Here is a 17,300-nt window from a genome sequence, read left to right as displayed (position 1 = left end):
TACTGCAGAGTTACTGCCATCCTTGCAGCAGTTAAAATGAAGGTTTTGAACCCTTCTATTGTGATATATTGTGACCTGTATGCCTTGCAGAATCAAAAGCTTAAAAAAACTCACACATCCCTATAGGGGGGGTTTAAGATTGGCTTATGATGTAACACGTAAAAAAAATAACTTTGTTGGGGCCACCATGTTGGTTCAGTTTGGGGAAAGAGCGACTGATCAAAGGCAAGGCAGTGCGCTCAGCCTTTGATTTTCGTTTTCCTTCCCAACACCGACCTGAAACCCCGCATCAGGGGTTGTCTTCGGATAAAAGGAAGGAACAATGGGGGCCTACTCCGAAAAAAAATGCGAGAGATAAGTGACCTTGCAGTTGGGTGACTGCATCCACCAACCGAAAGTGGAAGTGATTAAAAAAGGCCCCAAAAACGGGGACACAAGACTACCCGGGCCGATGATGGCTAAAAATCAGACTTTGTGAGGGGGGCCAAAAGCCTTAACATGCACATGTAGTGGGAAAAATGTGCAACATTCCAAACCCAAAAACGTATGTACTTGTCTCCCCCCTATACATGAAAAAAGTTGGGGGGGATTGTACATAGAGGGTCTTATTTTTCCCTTTGGGAGATAATTTTTAATAAAAATTTTAATTTGCTAAAGTTTAGCAATAATTTTATATTGAGATAAAATTTTTGTTTGATTTTTTTAATTTTTTTTTTTATTTAAAGATATCTATTGACGATTTTTAAGTTTTAAACATGTTAATATTTCTGTTTAACAGGTATTCGCGCTAATGACCTTAGCTGTTTGACGCGGCAGATAATTTTAATAATCAATCAACCCTTTGGTCCCCAAATGCGAAAAGTGGTGGTGTATGCATACATGGTTTGAGCCATGTTTTCTCAGCTGAATGACTAATCACACTCATGTGCTTGCTGTGATTCTTCGAGAATTATTTGCATCCTCACTTGTGATGATGCTCTGACGCATATGTCTCACATAGCATATAATGATTCCCCAAATCCCCAAGTGGGCTATCTGCCACCAGCTTTGTCATGAGACATTGAACAGCATAGGCTGAGAAATCCTCCCTGTGGCGTCCCAAGTTCAAAAGCTGTGAAGGGAACTTCTCACTCCCCTGACAGGACACTTGCAGATCTGTTCGAGAGATACTTCTATCCATTCATATCTTACCCTGATGCCAAAGCTTATAATGGTTCTAGATAACTCTCTGTTTGCAATGTCAAAAGAGGTCAAGAAAAACGTGTGCTTCCCGGGATTAGAGTGTGAAAGTACTCTGCAAAGCAATGTTGTGTGCTACGTCCCGATAGAATCCGTACAGTCTGTGAGATAATTTACCTTGTAACCTGTACCTGGTTGTCAAAATTATCCTTTCTAGAAATTTGCAACACATGAGGTTAATGAAATTGGTCGGTTTTTATCAGTGTTTGATTTCGGTATAGGGATGATTAGACTGCGTGTCCAGGAGCCAGGCAGAATACTTGTGAACAAATTTTAACCTGTATAGTGCAAAGGGGATTACCAGGTACCTGAGCTATAAGGGGAGGACAGTATTGGAAATGCCATCCTCACCTGGGGCGGACGCTTTTCCTTTGATCAGTGCATTGTCAGTTCCACTCATGATCTCAGCAAAGTCTGAGGGGTCAGTATCGACATCCAAATCTCAATGGCAAATTTGCGTGCAATTTTAGATTGACTAGGTGATCCTGAATATTTGTGAAGTGAGCTCAATTTGGACGTCCAGACATTGACTAAGGAGCAATCTGCTGTGCAAGGGGACTATGAACTGCGGGGTGTAGTTGGTTTGCCTGAATTGATTAATTTTTTCCGACCTCCGCCCATTGAGGTGTATTGTTAATGCTTTGTAGGAACTGTTCAAAGTGTTCTTTCTGAATGGTTTTTAATTCCGTTAGGTTTTTGTTAGCCTTTAGAAATTCATAGGTTGTCACGGGTTATATCCTGCTTGTAAATATCAAAACGCTCCTGAACTCGCTTTTGTTCCCTAGTAATGTAGGTTTCACCGACACACTAGGTTTTGCACGTTGTGAGTTGCTGTTCTTGAAGGTTTTCTTTTTGGACAGACCCAAGGTTGTTTGTAGTATCAGTGACCACTGTTGTCATGTCCATGGAAAATTTATCAACACCTTGTTACTGTGTAATCATTGTACCAGTCATAGATACGTGATTTAAAGTGATGCTCAAGGTAAGGGGGATAGAAATTTTGACCCTATTTGTTTTGGTGACTGAGTATTATCAACAGCGTATCTCGTTACTATTGCAAAGTGGTCACTGATTAGCTCTGTTGCAAGCATGCTTCTGACGTTTCCATGCACAAGATCCCTTCCTATTACATAATCTAGCCTGCCCCCCGCCACGTGAGTTTGCCTGTCTGTATCATATACTGTCATAGATCTGTTGTTCAGAAAATGTCGGAACTCTTCGCCATTTTCATTGCATTGACTATCTCCAATGTATAATGTCTAGCATTAAAATCTCCCATGCATATTGTGCCGTGATTCTGAAAGTTGGGCAGTGAATCAGTCTGAAACTTTCTACACCTTGCGTATACATTGTACAGAGAGAAAAACCAGAGGCTGTTCGAATATGTAAATGCTGATACTGCACTTTATTGTCATTAGATTTCTGCACCAACTTATGCGGTATGGTGTCACTGACATAAGTCAATAGGCCTGTCATTCCTGTGTTCGTATAGGAGTGGTAGCCTCTAATTCTAGGGGCGGTTTTTATTTTAGTGACTGATGTGAAGGGCTCTTGTAAACAGATAACGTCAACATTATTGTTATGAATATAGTAAAGCAAGTCATTAATTCTACGGTTGACACCACGTATATTCCATGAAAGAAAAGTAATTGTTTTCTTGTCCCCCATCACACCCTATGTTTAACTGATTGGTCAAATTTCTGTTTGATGAAACTCTTTAGTCTGCATATTTCTTGTACTGCATTACGTATTTGTGTTGTATCTTCTTTATTTATCTGTTTGCGCGCTTTCCGCGTATTGATACTATACGCATAATCCGTACCTGATAGCATTTTCTGAGTGATGTCCCACAGATCGGCCGTTTCCTTCGCATCTTCGTCAGCGTCATTTTTACGGTCACTGTCGTCACTGTTTTCAGATGGTCCGCCGTGCGTAATAATAATATCAGAGACCTCATTCGTATTGTCAGCATCACTAACATCATCAGAACGCACGTGCGTAATAATAATATCAGAGACCTCATTCGTATTTTCAACATCACTAACATCATCAGAACGCACATTTTCCCTGTCTACACGCTCACTTTGTTCTCCATTATCATTTTTTTCAATTCAGCAATCTCTTGCCTGATGCTTTTTTTCATTTCAGCAATCTCTTGCCTGATGCTTCTTATTTCCTCGGCCGTATCCATGTCTTTTTCACCAATGGTTTCTCCTGTGGCACTGTTTCCTAGGATGGGGAATCCCCCTGGCAGTTGCGGGAATTCCTGTGGGTTGGTGACGTCACGCGGCCCAGGGTGGGTGTGTGTGGCTGGTCTGGGCATCGCCACTCCGCGGTCGATGGGTACGGTCGGGGCAGGTGGGGGGGGTGCTCGTGGCGTTTTGTGGGGGCAGTTACGGTGCCAGGCCGTCACACCTTCCGCTCTGCACCTGACGCACCTCTTCACGATGGTGGCGGCGTCCTCATTGTCGTTGTCCTTTCCGTCGTTTCTTGCAGGGCAGTCCTTTGCCTGGTGAGCTCCTGCACAGACAGCACACGCTGTGTCCTTCCTGCAATATTTAGCTACGTGGCCATAACCTTGACACTTGTAGCAGACTACAACCTCTGAGCACCACGGTCGAATGGAGCTCGGCTCTATGTATCTTCCAAAGAATTGGTACTCTGTAGGTGGCGGCTGTTCACCGCTCCATACAATGATGAGCCTGTTCAAGGGCTGTCCGTCCTTATAGATCCTCCGGGCTTTAAAAACGCCCGGAAGATGCAGTGCTTCCTCAGCGGCCGCCTCCTTCGGAAACCTGGTAACCAGGTATTCCCCGTATTTTTTCATTTTAGGCTGAAAGTCATCTTTGTTCTGCAGAGAGATCCCCGCAAAAGTGCCATTGATCATCATGGCCACATATTGTTGTTGTTCTCGTCGTACATAGACGTAGCGCGAGGATATCCATCTCCCCTGCACCATGTCTAGCGGGCCTTCCTCTTGGAGGGGCGGCAGCTGGCTGACCTCCCTCATCCACCTTATTTTATCGACGGAAGTCGTGTCCTCAGGAAAGGCCAGTCTAATGTACCTCTCCCGGGGGGCGATGGGTTCGCGCTTTTGGGTCGTTCCGTTTGCTTTCTTGGTCAGGTTGCTGGTGTTATTCGGCATGGTTTTCACTTTTTTCCTTTTGGTCTGAACGAGTTGGAATCCCTCGTTATCAGCATCAGGGTCGGCAGTCGAATCCACATCGTTCACATCCCTATGTTCGGTGGAATCAATCCCTCCCATAGAGTGGAGGGTTGAGGGGGTGGTAGTTGGCACTGGTACTGGAGGGGCATCGAGCACGTCCCCACCCTTATCCATGGTAGGACAGTGAGGGGGTGGTTGTCCCGTCCGCTTCTTGGGTGATTAATTCCCTGCGGTCGGGCGCGGGGAGGGTGCGAGCGCCAGGTCAAGTGCTGTCACACATACATTCACCAGGTCTCGCCAACGGTCGTTGGTACAGCACCCTGTTACCTTAGCATCACACTCAGTATTCGTAATTTTTACTAGGCACTGTTTTTTCTGGAGTCCCTGACCATAATATCCGACACAATTTGGTGTATGTACACACACACACACCACGCACACTCTGAGTATAAGGACAACCCAGTTGAGGGGGTTTATCCCCGTAAAATCGTCCAGAACACAGGAGAAATCCTGATGACGTCCTGCTTTGGTGTTACTAGGCTTACAACTCCTTACATGAGTTAAGTTAAGTTAAGTTAAGTAAGTTTATTTACCACCCTGGCTATCTGCTCAGGCGTGGGCAATCATGATTACAGTTTTACATATATCTGACATTGTACAGTAGTCTGTAACTACTGTAGTTGTACAAGGTAAAATATAAATATAAATCATATATCATACAAAAATTATAACTTACATATGCTTTTGCCACTGTGTTTGAATAACACTGTTATTTGCATACGGGAGTTATCACATAGTAAATTTAGGGTATAGTACGAGTATATCTTCCAATGTATCAGATGAAATGAAATATTCACATAGTTCTTTATACCTCATGTTAGGTGGTCTGAAAGGCTGTATCACATGACATTCCGAGATATAGTGCTCAAGCGTTCGTTTGTTTTCTTCGTTACACAGTCTACATCTAGATTCATCTGCACTTCTTGCACCGTGCAGTTGCCAGTACATTCTGTAACCTAAACGTATTCTGGCAATAACCACGTCACAATGTCTGGTTTGACTTCGGTATTCCTGAAACTAGTTTTTTAATTCCCGTAGATTTTTGTTAGTCTTAAGAAATTGAATAAGGTTGTCATGGGTATTATCCTGCTTATAGATATAAAAAAGCTCCTGAACTCGCTTTTGTTCCCTAGTGTAGTGCCACCGATCCTCTTTGGTTGTTTGAAGAATTGTGAGTTGTTGTTCTTGAAGGTTTTCTTTGAACAGACCCAGGTGTTGTAGTAATCAGTGACCACTTTCATCATGTCCGTGGAAAATTTATCAACACTCATTACTGTGTAATCGTTATACCAGTCATAAATACATGATTTAAAGTGGTGCTCAAGGTAAGGAGGAATAGAAATTTTAAGCCTGTTTGTATCTTATACGGTCATAGATCATAGAAATGTCGGAACTCTTCGCCATTTTCATTGCATTGACTATCTCCCATCCATATTGTGCCGTGATTCTGAAAGATGGGCAGTGAATCAGTCTGAAACTTTCTACACCTTGCATATACATTGTACAGAGAGAAAAACCCATAGGCTGTTCGAATATGTAAATGCTGATATTGCACATTATTGTCATCAGACTTCTGCACCAGCTTATGCAGTTTGGTGTCACTGACATAAGTCAATAGGCCCGTCTTTCTTGTGTTCGTATAGGAGTGGTAGCCTCTAATTCTAGGGGCGGTTTTTATTTTAGTGGCTGATGTGAAAGGCTCTTGTAAACAGATAACGTCAACATTATTGTTATGAATACAGTAAAGCAAGTAATTAATTCTATGATTGACACCATGTATATTCCATGTAATTGTTTTCTTGTCCCCCATCATACGGCGAGTTAGTCTGGTATATGTGTTATCTTGCTAGTATAGTACCCTCATTAACTGCGATTGCATGCATTACCTGAACATTATCATCCCATTCTATTTTTATGGGCTCTTTTGTAACTAGATATTGTGATATTTTCTTTTATGCTGGTTTGCGAGTGATATCTGACTCTCCCTTCCAGGATAATGTCATCCATATTCTTTGTGGCACTCTTCGCATCTCTTGCCGCATAACGTGAAGGCGCACCTAGGGCTATGATTGGGAAGGTTTTCCCTATGACAAGCCATGTGGAGGCCCAGTTCTCACTATTGCCACTCTGCAACGCTTGGAAGCTCATGCTATACCACAAGGACCAGTTACTTTCTCATCATGACATTCTTACCATAGATCCTTCTCTTGATGCACACGACATTCGCCTATTAGATCGTATCTTAAACTCGACGATTGCAGAGTTGAATTCTCTCGTAGGGCCTCTCAAACCTACAGGTAGGGCCCGGCGAGGATTATTCAATTTTGTTGGCAACATTGCGCACCGACTTTTCAGAATTATGGATGACGACACTCTTACATCTAAACTCAGGAAGTATAGGGAAAGCATATCATCACAGTTTAGACTCGTCTGCTTATGCTGTCAACACACTTGAGCACAACGTTCAGGAATTAGCTTCTGATTTTAATGCTATGGAACGTAAGGTCGGTCGGATTGTAGGTACAGTGAACAAGGTTTCTCATCTTACTTCTTTAACCTTAACTGTTTTTTTCATATCATAACACTGTGAACAAGATTACATGGCGATTGAATACTTTGGCAACAGCTCTCATTTGTGTCGCCTGACATGATTTCGCCTGATATGGGCAAAGGATACCGTGTACACCTCTACCCACACAAACAAAACAATTCATATTACATAGTTCACGTGCCTCACACATTTATTCTTAGGAGGTCTTGCTCTATCCTTCCCTTCCTTTGACTTCTTAAACTACTGTTTGAGGCCTACCAAGGCCACATTCGTGTGCTTTTCTTCACCTTTACCTTCATCTCTTCAGACTCCTTCATGTGCCTCACTCTGTTCGTTCGAGGAGGTGAGGGATCAGCTCTCGCCTTTCATGCTCAGCCTTTCGCAGGTGACACTGATTTCTATCAGTCAACCGCCACCACAATTGCTTATGAGGAGCTTCATCCAGATAGGTTATTGCAGGGAACCTTTGTCCTGCCTCATCATTCTGGGTTCCGTTCCGCCATCTACCCTGTATATGTCACTTTATTAGGCATGTTACTCCTTTTATTAGTGTTTGGGGCGTGCTATGCGAAAGAATATCGAATGCACAGGGAGGAGTAACATATCAGCAGTAAGGTCATCAAGCATGCTTCCTCGTGTCCCCGTATCACAGACCTATCTTTGTGCAACACCAATGTCCATAATTCACTGAGTACTTGTATAAGTAGTTTGCTCTTCTCTACTCTATCCTCTTATCGGAGTGCTCGAGGTTCTAGTATATCTTTGCAGATTGCCTTTACCATTTCATTCAAAAAAAAAAAACAAAAAAAACACTGGCCCTTGTGTGCATGGTCTGGTTGCCATTCGCCTGGTTATCCATACCCACAAATCAGGTACGTGGTCGATGGCGAGGAACTCTGCCGAGAGCTAGAGATTCAGGAATGACCATGTCATGGTGCTATGGTGTGGACTTTTACGGCGTTTACGGCGCCGTGGACGGGGCACCGTAGGAGGGACAGGAATTAGGATGCCGCACAGGACGGGAGGAGGATGAGGACGCGCGCCGTGGAGGATGACGTCTACCGCACCGTTTACCGTCAAGTATTTCCCCAGGCGTGTGAGTATGACAGTCTTGAGGTGGAGCAGCTTGTCAGTGCCTCGAGGGCAAGGCGAGGGTAGGTGGCAGAGCGGTGTGACATCCATTAATCAGGAAATCTGCCCTGAGCAGCTGTAAACCACCTGGGACATGACCTCATCTTCGGCAGATGAGCTGTTTACTGTTGGCTACCCCTTGGCAGGGGTAGCCAACAGTAAACAGCTGTGTCTCTGCGCCCTAGGGGTAGGAGCGACCTAGCAAGACTTGAAGGAGTCAGTCCGAGTCCCTTTTCGCCCATAGGAGCTGACGCCGCCTCCGCCTCATCTACCATAACAAGAAGATCCTTCATAAGTATGTGCCTGTTATCTCAATAAATCTGCATAACAGACACTGAGTTTTTCTCTGGACCTGCCAGATAATGTAGTGGTTTTCTTGTAAATTCAAATTAGAAACCATTATATTCCGTAAGCCAAATCATCTTTTGGATGTCAGCAGTAGTGCATCAAAAGTTGTTTAACAGGTTTAACAGCTCTCTAGGGATAAATTGCATTATTTACTTAACCAACTGAAATGTTTTTGTCATATTTTCTTTTCTTGGAAATTTAAATTCGAATTTATTGCTTAATGATGTATAGAATAATGTGTTGTAAAAATAGCATTATATTATGTTAATATGCGTGTGTGTATGTGCATAAATAAGTATATATATGTGTGTGTGTGTGTGTTTACACACAAACACACACAAATTGTAGCAACATGATCCCTCAACCTGAAGTTCAGCGTAGTTTCCCAGATTGGGTCACACCAGGTTCACAGCCATTTCCTCGCTCATTGGGCAGTGGACTTCCCTCGTTCCCTGCGCGCTTACACAGTGCATGTGTACTTAAGTCGCAGAATCCGCGTCCACTTTCAACTCATGGTCCTGCCATTGGAATCTCCTCTATAAGGTGCAGGACTAGACCTCCCTCTCAGAGGTGATACAGCCTTTGTTTGGCTGTTTATCTTGTAGGTGGTCTCTCCCTAGGGGTTCACCCCACGTATTTGCCGTGTGTGGCATCCCTGTGTGCTGTCGAGATGGGAGTCCTGGAGGATGAGCAAAGCTGTGCATGAGTACACCCTGTGGCTAGCAACACGCCTCTTTGGTCCCTTATTCCAATAAGACAGGTAGCTTGATCGTGGCCCGGTCAGGTCAATTGGCTGGTCTCCTTCGGGAGGCTAGGGTAAGCCAATGTCGCCGTTGGCACTCACACTGGTCCCATGAGTGACGTTACAACTGCCATTGGCTGCATATATCCTCTCACCACCCCTGTGGCTGTTAGACATTAGTTCTAACATACAGCTTCCCTTTGTTAGACTCCGTGGTGGATGGGGCCACGAGAGGATGAAAGAACTGCTAACCACAGGGCAAATATTTATCACCCTGCCCCCCATCCCACCCCACAAAAAAGAGATAACGATGATGAACCATGCAAGGCCCGACCACGGAAGTCAGTCTGAAGCCATACATGGCTTCTAGTGGCAAGAGAAAATCCAAAGCACAGGTTGACTCTGTCAGGCCTACTGCTAAAATAGACACAACATCAGCCAAAAACATGTCTGTCCATGAGACTGTCCAGCTGATGGAATCTCAGGGAGACTTCTTAGCACTCTTCAGACATCCTCCCTGACCGAGATAGGAGCACAAGCTGAACCAGCCGAAACAACTGCTGCTTCTACAACCATAGCCCAGAATTTAAGCCGAAAGGGCGGTCCAAAACGACCCAGGGCATGATTATTATGCTCAAAGAACAAGGAGCTTAATGATAGGAGGAATGTGGTCTCGCCATTGAATCCCGACGGTGAGAGAGTCAAGATGGTGCTATTTGGCTTGTCACTTTTGTATGATGTGGATCTGATCACATCACACACACGGGTCGTAGAGGCTTCCCGAATGTCTAAAGGGAAGAGCCCAACCAGGCAAGTCTTGGTGACCTTGAAAGGAGCCCCAATCACTACCGTTGATCTGGGTAACTGGGGCACCTTCAGCCTAAGAACTTATATGTCTGAGCCACTTCGGTGCTACATGTGCCAAAGATATAATCACCACCAAGCTAGCAGCAAGGCCAAGCCTAAATGTAGGGTCTGTAGCAAGGCACACAACACTGAGGTGTGCCTTAAGGCACACAGGGAAGGCCAAAGGGACACAAGAGCCAAATGTCCCAACTGTGCCAAGAGGCATCAAGCCTGGAGCCTGGCTTGCTCTACCAGGAAAGAGGCGGCCCCCCGGTGACAAGAGGTTGCTAAAAATCGACCAGACTTTGTTCCTGCTCCCCTAGGCACCTATGTCTGGGGACAGAATAAAAGCGAAAAGACTTCCCGACCTTCTAAGAGGAAGGAAGCCCCTCCACAGCCGACACCGGATATCTCCAATAAAAAGGAGTTACCGACCATTTCAAAAGTGCAGAAAAAGAATCACAGGATTGACTGAATGATTATTTTAGATTAGCTGCCGCATCAACAGCTAAAGTCATTAGCGGCGAATAACTTGTCAGATAGAAATATTGAAATATCTAAAACTTTAAAACCTATCAATAAATATCTTACAAATAACGATAAAAATATTAAAAATCAAAGCATAAACATGCTCTATGTATAAAAATACTGCATAAATATTATGCATAATTAAGATTTATTGAAAATATTAATCTCCCTGAGGAAACTAATAAGACCCTCTATGTCATAATCCTCCCCAATACAATTTTCAGTGTATATGGGGGGAGACAAGTACATACATCTTTGGTCTGAGAATGTTGCACATCTTTCTATTATATGTGCGACTGTTAATGGCACTCTCACAAAGTGATTCATTTTGAGTCATCATCGGCCCCCAGGGCCTAGCGGCAGCTGCCTTGGCTTTCCAATCAGCTTGCTCATTTACGTGTTGACATCAGTGCAAGCCAATCTTGAACCACCCTTACTACTAGATGTGATGAGTTACAAAATATTACAATAGAATGGTTCATAAGATCTCTAGTCATCTTGACTGCTGCAAGGATGGCATGTAACTTAGAAATGTGCTAAAGAAATCTTTCTCTGACTTCTGCTTCGGATCTCTCCCCTTTCCCAATTCTGACCCCCCTAATGGAAGACGCCGTGCCGTGGGGGGGGAGGGGGTTGATTTGATTTGATTATTTAAAATTATCTGCCGCGTCAACAGCTAAGGTCATTAGCGGCGAATACCTTGTTAAATAGAAATATTAAAATGTTTAAACTTTAAAAATCTATCAATAAATATCTTACAAATAACAATAAATAGATTAAAAATCAAAGCATAAATATTATGCTCTAAGTGCATAAAATGATTGCATAAACATTATGCATAATTAGATTTTATTGAAAATATTAGTCTCCCTAAGGAAATTAATAAGACCCTCTATGTCACAATCTTCCCCCAATACATTTTTCAGTGTATATGGGGGAGACGAGTACATACGTCTTAGGTCTGAGAATGTTGCACATCTTTCCACTACATGTGCGATCGTTAATGGCTCTTGGCATCCTTCACAAAGTGCTTCATTTTTAGCCATCATTGGCCCATGAGTCAGTCTTGTGTGCCCGATTCTTAGTCTTGTTAATACAACTTCCACTTTTCGGTTGGGATGGATGCTAGTCGCCCAACTGCCAAGGTCATCTCTAATGTCTCGCAGTTTGTTTCTAGAGATATGCCTCCATTGTTCCCTCCATTTATCACGAAGACAACTTCTGATGCTGGGTTTCAGGTCGGTGTGTGGGAGAGGAAAACGAGCATCACAAGGCTGAGCAGCAGCTGCCTTGGCCTTCTGATCAGCTCGCTCATTCCAACTGATACCCAAACATTCGCTGGTACCCAACATAGGAGTTATCTTGTTGACATCAGGGCAAGCCAGTCTTGAAACCTCCCTCACCACTAATGGATGTGATGAGTTTAAGCTCTTGATTGCTTGAAGGCACTACGAGAGTCACAAATATATCACAACAGAATGTCGTAGATCTTAGTATCTTAACTGCTGTAAGGATGCATGTAACTCTGCAGTGAGATCTAGGCTGTAGAGACGCCAGATGCAGTCTTCCTTCTGCTCACTGCTGCAAAACCAACGCCATTTTCAGATTTTGAACCATCTGTATAAATTGCAGCTATCCCCGGATTTAGAAATATGCTGAAGAAATTTCTCTTGGACTTCATGCTCGGATCTCTCCCCTTTCCCAATTCCGACCAAATCCAGCTCGGACTTGATTAGGTCCAAGGGGGAATTGGGGAATTCCAAAACAGCCAGAACTTAGGAAGATTTAAATTAGATCTTCCACAAGATTCCTATTCCCTACCATAGGATCGCTCTATCCTCAAGGGGGTGAATTTGGATGAGGAGATCCTGGAATCCTTTGTAGTCCGTGTAGAAATCAGATTCATGTATTCTCAGTGAATGAAAAGAGGTGGTTCTCCACTCTCAGCATACAGGGACTCCACAGGTGAAGACCTGAAAGCCCCAGTAACAGATTCTTAGAGCTTAATTATGAACCGAGTCGAACATCCGTTATAACAGTGGGAGTTGCAGATGAATAAGCTCAATCCATAATCAAGCTACTACGGAATAAGCGCTCGGTTAAAAAGCCGCAGAAGCGGTTGTGCGGTATGCACCCAAGATAGATGTGGAAAGAACCGCAAACATACTAAGTGCTTTTGTTAGCCTTTTACTTTCAACTGTTTGATGTGAGGCAACCCATGTAAAAGCCTTGAGTCAAAAAATAGACCAAAGTACTTCACCTCTTGGACAAACTGCAGTGGGTTGCTCCTAAATAGAGGGAGGATGGAATTTCCTCTGTTTGTGGAAAATGCATAGCCATGGTCTTGCTTGGAGAAAATTTGAACCCATGAATATGTTGTCCACTGTACAAACTGATTTACTGCAGCATTGCATGTGTCTTGCACATTCCGTAAGCTTCCCCTGAGCAGTACAGTGTAAAGTCATCCACATACAGATTACATGAGACCAGAACTTGGAACAACCTTACAATGTCATTTATAGCAATGGCAACAGGGTCACACTTAAGACACTCCCTTTGTGGGACCCCTTCCAGCTGATCTTCCAGGTTAGAGGAAACTGTTTACCACCCGAACTCTAAAATCGTCCGTTAGCAAGGAAAGTTGGTATAAGGTTAGGTAAGTAATGCGAGCCTCTTAAACCAATGTCATCAACTTCTTGGAGTATGCCAGTTGCCAAGTCGTATCATAAGCCTTTTCAAGTCAAAGAAGGACTGCTAAAATGTGACGTCGCTGTACGAAGGAATTCTATATAGCAGGTTCATCCTTACAAGTGCATCTGTGGTCCCGATCTCAATCTTCTAAACCCATATGATATGGATTGAGTTCAGCACGTTTTCCTTTTCTAGCAGCCATGTCAACCTGAAGTTTAATTTCTCGATCAGCTTACAGATTGCAGCTGGTGAGGGGAAATTGGTCTGTATTTCCTGTGTGGAAGCACCTTGCCAGGTTAGGGGACAGAATGATTATAGACTCTTTCCATGTTGGATCGGCAGGTACCCTCCCTATAGATCCTATTGAAGAGGTCCAACAAGAACTTCTGGGGATTTCTGGTAAGGAGATAATCATTTGTATGGATATCGTCACTTCCTGGGCCCAGTCTTACCGGCAGAGCTGCAAAGCAGAATCCATCTCCCTGACGCAAAAATGGAAGATGATGGAAGTTCTGCTGCAGTCCCACTGAAAGAACGACACTGGGTGTCGCTCCTGTTCAGCCCGAAGAGTGGAGAATCGAGCAGTGTAAGATGCTCCAGAGGAGATCCCTGCCACGGACCCAGCTAGCTCACCAGCAACATCTTTTCCATCTGTGATGATTACGCCATCAATCCTCAAAGCAGGTGGCGACAGTGATGTGCTCCTTCCAGCAATCCCACGCACCCCATCCCACACCCATGCTAAGGGGGCCCCAGAGCTAATCAAGGAGACACACCGTCTCCATGACGCCCGTCTGGCCTCCTCCAGCACTCGCCTGTGTGGGAGAGAAAAACGAGTATCACAGGGCTGAGCGGCAGCTGCCTTGGCCTTCCGATCAGCTCGCTCATTCCCACTGATACCAACATGCGCTGGCACCAACAAAGGAGTTATCTTTCTGCGTGTTGACGTCAATGCAAGCCAATCTTGAAACTCCCTCACTACTGGCTGTGATGAGTTTAAGCACTTGATTGCTTGCAAGGCTCTACGAGAGTCACAATATACTACAATAGAATGATTCGTAAGATCTCTAGTCGTCTTAACTACTGCAAGGATGGCATGTAACTCTGCAGTGAAGATCGAGGCTGCTAAAGAAAGACTGCCAAATGCAGTCTTCCTTTTTTTCACTGCTGCAAAGCAGTTTCAGATTTTCAGATTTCGAACCATTTGTATATATTGCTTCTGATCATTGGTACTTAGAAGTGTTCTGAAAAGAAACCTCCTTGAACTTCTGCTTTTTGGATCTATCCCCTTCCCCATTCCGACCAAATCCAGCTCGGACTTGATTAGTCCAAGGGGGGAATTGGTGAATTCCAAACAGCAGAACCTTAGAGAGATTGTAAATTATGATCTCCACAAGATTCCTTGTTCTCCTACCATAGGATCAGCTATCCTCAAGGGGGTTGAAAACCAATCTGGATGTAGGAGATCCAGGAATCCTTTGTAGTCTTGTGTAGTAAATCAGGTTCATGTAGTCCTAGTGTAATGAAAGAGTAGTTCCTACTTCAGCATACAGGGATTCCACAGTTGAAGACTGAAGCCCTGTACAAGATTCGAGATGTCTTCAATATGAACCAAGTATAACATCCATAGAACAGTGGGAGTTGCAGATGAATAAGCCTCACATCCACAGTCAAGCTTACTACGAATAAGTGCTCAGTAAAGCCGCAGAAGCGTTATGTGGTCTGCACCCCAGGATAGACGTGAACCCGCAAAGAACCCTCAAAATACTAAGCGCTTTATGAGGCTTCACTTTTAACTGGTGAGTGAGGCACCATTGTAAAGCCTTGAGTGAAAAATTAGAACATGAAATTCACCTCTTTGACAAATTTGCGGTGGGTTTGCTCCTAAAGAGAGGGAGGATGGACTTTCCCGTTTGTGGGAAATGTTATAGCAATGGTCTGTCTTGGGAGAAAATTTGAACCCATGCTATGTTGCCTACTGTAAAAACCTGATTATTGCAGTTCAGCAGGTGTCCTTGCACATCCTGTAAGCTTCCTCCTGAGCAGTACAGTGTAATGTTATCCACATACAGATTACATGAGGCAGCACTTGGAACAAACTTAACAATGTCATTTATAGCAATGGCAAACAGGGTCAAACTTCAGACACTCCTTTGTGGGACCCCTTCATGCTGATCTTCCAGGTTAGAGAAACTGTTTCCCACCCGAACTCTAATCTTCCTGTTAGCAAGGAAGCTTTGTATGAAGGTAGGTAATGCTCCTCTTAAACCAATGTCATACAGCTTCATGAGTATGCCATGCTTCCAAGTAGTATCATGAGCCTTTTCAAGATCAAAGAAGACTGCTAACCTGTGACGTTGCTGTGCAAAGGAATTCTGTATAGCAGTTTCCATCCTCACAAGTGCATCTGTGGTTGATCTCAATTTTCTAAACCCATACTGATATGGGGTCAGCACATTTTACTTTTCTAGCAGCCATGTCAACCTGAAGGTTACCATTGTCTCCATCAACTTGCAGATGCATCTGGTGAGAGAATTGGTCTGTAATTTCCTGGTGTGGAAGCATCCTTGCCCGGTTTAGGGACAGGAATGATTATAGCCTCTTTCCATGTGGATGGCACTGTGCCCTCCCTATAGATCCTATTGAATAGGTCCAACAGGAACTTCTGGGAGCTCTTTCATTTGGTATGGAATATCATCACTTCCTGGGACAGTCTTACAGCAGAGCTGTAAAGCAGAGTCCATCTCCTTGCACAAAAAGGGCAAGTTGTATGGAAGTTCTGCTGCAGTCCTACTGAAGAATGACACTAGGTGTTGTTCCTGTTCAGCCCGAAGAGTGCAGAATCGGGCAGTGTAAGATGCTCCAGAGATCTCTGCAATGGATTTAGCTAGCTCATTTGCAGCATCTTTTTTGTCTGTGAGGATTATGCCATCTATCTTCAAAGTAGGTGGTGACATGGATGTGCTCTTTCCAGCGATCTTATGCACCTTGTCCCAAACCCATGCTAAAGGGGTCCCAGAGTTAATTGAGGAGACATACTATTTCCATGATGTCTGTCTGGCCTCCTTTACCACTCGCCTGGCCTTGGCTTGGGTCTTTTTGTAATGGATCAAAGTTACATTGTTGGGGCATTGGCTTTTCTTGCTCTGACAACTTGTTGGCATTCATCAGACCACCATGGTACCAGAGGTCGATGGTACTGCCCGCTACTTTTGGGAATGGATGCTTCTGCTGCAAGGTGAATTTGTGATGTGAAGTGATTAACAGCATCTTGGACACACTGGAAATCATTCACAGATCCTTGCAATACTGCAGTAAAAATATTCCAGTCTGCATGTTCAAGGTGCCATCTCTGCACACCATTGGCTGTATTACCATTCACCTCGTCCAAAAGTATTGGAAAGTGGTCTCTTCCATGTAAGTCTTCCATGACCTGCCAAGTGAAATTCAACTGTGAATCAGGTGAACCATTTGATAGGTCTATGTTAGAGAATGTCTCAGTTTGAATTTGGAAATGTGTGGAAATGTCACTGTTCAGTAAAACGCATCTACTCTTAGAAAGGATTCCAAGGCCCTTCCTCAAGGGTTGCCCAAAGTGTCTCTCCAGAGGTGATGCCTACCGTTGAAACCTCCCTAGTAGAAATGGATGTGGCAACTGCCCAAGTAGATCTTCCAAATCATCTATGTTGAGATTATGTTTAGGAAGGTAGATGCAACAGCGTAAGGTTGTGTCAAGCCAATTCTCACAGCCTTCACCTGCAGTGTTGTCTGCAGGTGGATGGCCTGGGAAGGAAAAATCCTGACATACCATTACTGCTACTCCTCCATGAGGTGCATTATCAAAGGTCCCATAATGGGCTTGAACTTAGAATCCTCTCAGGGAAATCAGACGATTTTCCCTGGTCATCTCTTGTAAGCATTCACAAACTGGGTTGCATAAGGCTATCAGATGTTGCAGTTCTTCCCATATTGCATGAATTCCCTGACCGTTCCCTTGG

This window comes from Penaeus monodon, chromosome 40 (assembly GCF_015228065.2).
Source record: "Penaeus monodon isolate SGIC_2016 chromosome 40, NSTDA_Pmon_1, whole genome shotgun sequence".
NCBI lineage: Eukaryota > Metazoa > Arthropoda > Malacostraca > Decapoda > Penaeidae > Penaeus > Penaeus monodon.
Note: the sequence above shows the minus strand (reverse complement) of the source record.